Raw genomic sequence first — 6,971 nt, 5'->3', positions numbered from 1 at the left:
AAGTCTTGCAGCAGTGACCCAACAAAATAAACATCAGCGTTGGGCAGACTGGTTGCCTCATGAGAAACTGTGCCTGCTTTCCGCTGTCTTTCTTCCAGGTACAGGCAAAAAGATTCTACATGTATTTTCATCATAGACGAAAGATCAAATACGGAGTCCCTGGTCGACACCGGAGCATTCAAAAATTCATGCCAGCCAACCTGCATGAACACCTCAATCCAACCTGTGCACCCTACAGGTGTCCACTGCCAGCAGAGCCCCACTGAAAATATACGGGAAAGGACCATAAAAGGGCTGTTTGGCAGGAAGCAGTACAACTGGACATTCATCACAGCAGATGTAACAATCACACTTTTAGGAGCAGGCTTCCTAAAAGCCCACAACATGCTGGTAGACATAGCAAAACAGCAGCTGACTCCAGCATTAGAGATAATTCGTCTCCTACAGGAGTTCCTGGAGGTACTTAAGGATGACCTATAGCACAACCTGACCAAACCCACAAAGCACCTCGTCCAGCACCACATAGTCACTGAAGGTCCCCCTGTGCACACACATTTTAGAATTTTGGCCCCAGAAAACTCTCCCATGCCAAACAATCTTTCTGGGACATGGAACGGGCAGGAATATGCCAAAAAGCCTCCAGCCCCTGGGCATCTCCCTTACCCATGGTACCAAAACCTTACAGCACATGGCGACCCTGCAGCGACTACCAGAGACTCAACATCAAGACGCAAGCGGCACAGCGATGGGCATGTTACTCAAACAAGACAGAGACGATGGTTGTCGCCCCTTGGCATTCTACAGCAAGAAGTTATCGCCAGCAGAACAAAAGTACTCCATGTTCGACCAAGAGTTACTGGTAGTCCACAGAGCCATCTCCCACTTCTGACACATGCTAGAAGGATGACAATTCATGGTGCAGATGGACCACCAACTGCTGGTACATGCCTTCACCAAAAGCAGAGATGGGTGGTCAGCAAGACAGCGGCGTCACCTATCGTCGATATCAGAACACTCAGGCACCATCAGATACTTGAAGCTCTTCCAACAACGTGGCAGACTCCCTCTCCCGAAACTTAATCAGCACCGTCCAGGTCAGGAAATCATATCCCAAAATAGTATCAGCTCAGAAGGATGACGTGGACATACAGCGACTTTGGCGGGAGAACCCCGCCCATACATGGAGCGACCTATCCATCAGCTATGGAGAGACGACAATCACATGCGAAATGAGTACCAGACGCCCTTGCCCATACCTACCGTTAGGGTTGAGAAAGAAAGCCTTCATCCTCGCTCACAACCTGCCCACCCATTGGGTCGATCCACCGCCCGAACCTTATCAGAGTGGTACATCTGGTGGGGAATGAAAGCAGACATCAAAAAGTCGGCAAGAGAATGCCACCCATGCCCAACATCAGAAATAACGAGGCACACAGAGACTGGGATAGGAGAATTCTAGACAACACAATGACAACTGACCCACATCTATGTCGACATCGTGGGACCTCTGCCCCCCCCCCTCCGAGGGGTACAGGTATCTCTTCATGATCATCAACAGAAACACCAGATGACCAGATGCAATAGCTGTAAGGCAGCAGACAGCAGAGAATTGTGTGAAAGCACTAATAGACTGGGTCAGCAGGCATGGAATACCGCAGAACATAATAAGCAACATAGGCGCTAACTTTACCTCAACCTTATGGAGCGCCCTCGCCGCCAGCCTCGGGACAAACTCATTCACACAACAGCATACATCCCAGAAGGGAACGGCATGGTGGAGCGGTTGCACCACTCCCTCAAATCATCTCTCACTGCCAGATGTCAAGGTGGGAGCTGGAGAAAGGAATTACCGTGGGTCTTGCTGAAATTAAGGACAGCCCCACATGCAGCTTTCAACGCATCTCCGGCAGAAGCGATCTGCAGCCAAATGTTGACAATACTGGCAGCTGTTTTTCAAGACAACAGAGCCCACGACTCTTCCAGACGTCCGTAGAGCTTTGGAAAACATCATGCCGGCAAATACAGCATACAACGTAGCAAGAAAAGAACACGTCCCCGAAGACCTTAAAACAGCAAAGTATGTGCTCTTAAGAACGGACGCATACAAGCCCCACTCTCTCCAGCCTACTCGGGACCACACCACATACTACAACGCAGAGAGAAAGCTATCAGGTGATGGTGGACGGGAAAATCATCTGGGTCTCCACCGACGATTAAAACCAGCCTACATCCCAGACTGTGACCCACTCCCCTGGGCTTACTTTTGCTGGGGGGGGGGAGTACTGTGAGGTCAACAGCTGTCGCTGGGACCCTCAGCGCATCCTTGTTTCAAACAAAATGTCTACTTGATGCACTGAGACTTGGAAACACAGATCCAGCGCTCCCGATTCAAACGATCTTTTATGCATTTTTCAGAGGATACTTTATGTCCTTGTCAGAATTGTAATTACTAATGTATGTAAGGCATTGCAAGCTTTCTAACCATATGTATTTGAAATATCTTCCTGATTTGTAAATAGAACTGTTAACCATTTGTCAGGTGTGAGAAAACACATCTGACTACATAGACATCCCTCTGTTTTCTTCTAATGTCAAATGCTACTTTTGCACTCGGAGATTTTGTGTCAATAAATTAGAATACCTTGAACCTGCTTCATACTTGCCACCTCGTTATAGTATTATATGAACGGATATGATTATATATGTATGTATATATGTAAATATATTTATGTATGTACATGTATGTATATTTATTTATTTGTTTTTTGGTTTCCTATTTTAATTTATTACAACGTCAGTAACGTAGATGTTGTGACGCCAGTTTTAGTAGCCATAAAAAATCAGTCATTGAGATTTTTATCTTCCCTATTTTTTCTTCGCTGTTTTTCCTGACTTACAACCTTTCCTCATTTAAGAACTTGTAGGGACTTAGGCGTCTTTTGTGGTTAATCCTCACTTCACTTCACTCTCTAGGATAGATAATGGATAACTATAAAGTTGGCAATTCCGCCAGCCTTCATCAGCAAAAAAAAAAAAGTGTTAATAATTTATACCCAGTACCTAAGTCATTAAAGAAATTTTTCAAGTTTTTTGTTTATTTTGCTATTTTTGTTTTCGGTGCTAATTTCCTAATTGCCCCCTTAATAGCAGGTGCTTTGACAAGGGTTCAGGTAGATCAGTATCTCTTAACCAACAAGCGCTTATTGACATGTTCACTTATTCCTTAACGACTAGACTACCTGTCAGGCTTCAGAAGAAAGATAAAATGTGTCCAGTCTCTTCTTCATAGTTTGTTTACGGAGAAAAGGATAAGGATTATCGTATTTCTTATTCCGGTTAGATCTTTCTGAGTGAGATTTCCGCCTCAGCAATTGCGTTTGAAGTCCATTTATCAGCAAGATTACCTCGTCATCAAGGAATTTCCTAATTGATATCCATTGGTAAAGTTTCCTTACCATTAAATGCGTTTTTAGATAGATACTGATTTGCCAAGTCTTTATGAAGAACCTCCTTACGTATACGTCTTAATTCTTTGTATTCAAATTATTATCGCAAAATATGCTTTTCGTCGTTGGGAATTTTAGATTTTCTTTTGAATCGGAATTAATGAACGCTAAGTCCAGTTTTGTGTAGTTCTTCCCAACTGAAAGCTTGAGACTCGTTTTAGCATTGATAACCACTCGAGTTGGTTTGTGTAAACTTGACCATTATTGGTTGAATTTAATCTAAGAAGTAGTCTGTTACTTTGGTTACATATGCAGACTTTATCTATTGATGTAGTAATACGCATACTGACCTTGTACTTGAAAACGTGAAATTAAACTGATGTTGGTGAGTCCGTGAAACTTGGCAGTGAGCTTTTCGTTGACTAGGATACGTTCAAATTTAGGTTTATCGGCGTATGTAGTTAAATTTAAATGATGGCCTTATTAGTCAATTTAGTTAAACCAGAATTTGCCGCGTCGGTTAATTAGGTTATCGACTGACGTGTTGATAAACTGATTCGATACATTCTGGCTGTAAATTAATTGGTGTATTTAACGTTGCATTCGTTTATAAGCAGGATAGCCTTTTCATATATGTCTTCAACGAAAATAATGTACTTTAGTAGACGGCCAGTATGGGTAGCTAAGTGTGATATGCATCACGAAAATGTATGAATTTTCCTCTTCCATTAATATAGAAAAAGGAATAACTATTACATGTAAAGTGTAGATTGTTTTATTCTCTCTCTCTCTCTCTCTCTCTCTCTCTCTCTCTCTCTCTCTCTCTCTCTCTCTCTCTCTCTCTCTCTCTCTATTAGATTATGAATAAAGTTGGTGTAATCTGGGAAATGCCGTCCTTTTGGTCCTTGAAATTTCAGAAACTTCCGGGAAAACAACTCCGTGACTCAAGCAATAAAAAGATCCCCAGTGGGAGAATCCCCGGCACTTGAAAGATCATAAGAAAGAAAGAAAAAAAAAAAGAATTCGTAGGAATTGAAGGAAAAAATGAGGTTCATTCTGGAAGTGCAGTCCGTTGTATTTTGTGGACTGCAGGTTTTTCAACACTTAACGTAATGTTGTTGTAAAGGAACTCTCTTTTGATCTGTCAGATTCCCAACTTCTGAGTAGAGATATAACCTTTTTCATGTCCTGTTGAACTGAAATATATTTAGGTAAGTTTTAAAACATTTTCAGCTATAGCGCTTATTTTAATGATTGCTTTACTAACTATTTCTAAGTCCTATTGAACTGAAATATTTGTTGACAAGCATATTCTACGTCGTGTAGCCAGAAAATATATACTGATGCATTTTTGTAATTTACGTGTAAGAATATAAAAGATTAAAATTCCCCTTATGTTTTCTTTATATTTTGCCCTGCGTTATTTAGACTCATATTAACATAGCTAGGTGTAAATGGTGCAAAAATGTTAAGAACCTCAGCTCAAGATTAAGAAAATATGCATTTTGTCCTGATCTGTTTCCAGATTACGTGGAATACATAGGCCATTTAGAACAGGACTTCGATTAATGTCAATTTCATTTGTTAACTGTACAAAAGCAGACTTCTCTCTCTCTCTCTCTCTCTCTCTCTCTCTCTCTCTCTCTCTCTCTCTCTCTCTCTCTCTAAAATACAGCGACTGCCCTGTTTGTAGTAACTTACGGGAACGGTAATTTTAGTTAGTTGTTGATCATGCAATTTACTTACAGTACATGCACACACAACATGTAAATGAGTGATTGATTGATATTATTGTAAGGTATTCTTTTGCGCTTACTATTTTAGTTGTACTAATAATAGGTTATATTTTCCTAAAACGGAAATTAGTTTTGGCACCACACATTAGGATGAACAGTTCAAAGAATGTTTTTATTAGTGTATGTTATTTTTATACTTTTATTATAAACTATCTGTGTAGTAGACAGCGATACCCGAATTTCAACGCTATTTTTATGATTAAACTGAGCTGACATCTCGCATGCTAACAAGACTGTTTTGAAGAATATGAAATGAGTAAAACTAAACCCGGTGATTAGGGATTGGAAGCCATAAGTAAGGTATAAAGGAAAGACGATTTGCCCGAATTTGGTAAGTATCATTGCAGGTCGGTTGTAATGAAAGTGTTCACTATGCCTGTTCACATTAAATTTATCTCCTTTGATCTTAAGAGCATATCTTAATGGGAATCCTTAGATTCATTACTCTTCAGTTCCTCTTAGACGCGGGTTTACCAATTGTTTCTCGATACTTTATTTCAGTTTCTGTATATGGTCGTTTGGGAATGGTTCATGTTGGGAATATGGCTCTCATTTTGAATTGTCTTTCACTCCTTTCCTTTCCAAACAGGATTTCATCCAAAGATATTCGTGAAATGCTTTTTCTCCGAGCCACGATGTGGGCTCGCTGTCTTGGGTATAGGAGTGATTTACTGATTGCCGTAAATTGCTCTTCATTCTGCTTTAAAATATCATCTTAGCAATCATGGCAATCATTAGTTTTGTGTTTGTGTGCGTATTCAAAACGAAGATGTTGTTTCTTTGGTGCTGATAATCTTGCATATTTTAATTTTACACATATGAAAGGCATTCAATAACTGCAATGTAATACCCCGGATTACTGGGTCTATCCTGTCATTTTGGGAATAGCTATCGATATACGGGTTATTTTTTTAATACCTGTATATTCCAACTACATTCTGGCAATTTTTAAAGTAAACCTTTGATTCCCGACGTGATGTAAGGTGGAATTGATGGTCAGTAAGTGCTGGACTTTAATTATAATTATATCCTGAAGTGTAAAAATACAAATTCGTGTTTACAGTTCAGTTAGGATGAAAAATTTGAAGTTAGTGTGAGTGGTGGAGGGTAGAGAAAGTGGATGTAGGAAGAGACTCCATTGGTATAAACCCATATGGTATCATTGTAATCATGTATAATCTCTTCCACAGTAATTTTAATTATATTGCGTGAACCTCAAGGCCTTTATTTTCTACAAATGGTACGGAGTAAATGAAGCTGTTCGTGGATATCAACTGTACTTTGTTTCTAAAAACTCCCCATTGAAATGTAGAAAAAAAATTGAAGTTGCTGCTCATAGGCCAGTGGCTCAGAAGTTTCTTTAGCTTATGCAATGAACAATATGTGCATTTACTTAGATTTAATTTATACTTATCCATGTTGTACACGTGTAAGTTTTACTTTGATGTTTGTTTATAGGAGAACATGGGTATCTGAAAAGCCCTTCAGAAGGCAGGGGTAGCTCTTATACGCAGTTTTCAATTTCGCGAAAAGATGGCCGGTGATTGTTGCATGTTTATGTTATTTTTTCCGAATTGAATAAGAAATTTTTACAAGACTGGTCAGTCCAGATGCCAGTCTGATGTTTGATGTGGACCTCATGGACTTGTCTCGAACTTATTTGTTTGGTTGACAACCTCTCTCTCTCTCTCTCTCTCTCTCTCTCTCTCTCTCTCTCTCTCTCTCTCTC

The sequence above is a fragment of the Macrobrachium rosenbergii genome, chromosome 10, assembly GCF_040412425.1.
Source record: "Macrobrachium rosenbergii isolate ZJJX-2024 chromosome 10, ASM4041242v1, whole genome shotgun sequence".
Classification (NCBI taxonomy): Eukaryota; Metazoa; Arthropoda; class Malacostraca; order Decapoda; family Palaemonidae; genus Macrobrachium; species Macrobrachium rosenbergii.
The sequence above is the reverse complement of the archived record's forward strand: the minus strand, read 5'-3'. Positions refer to the sequence as shown.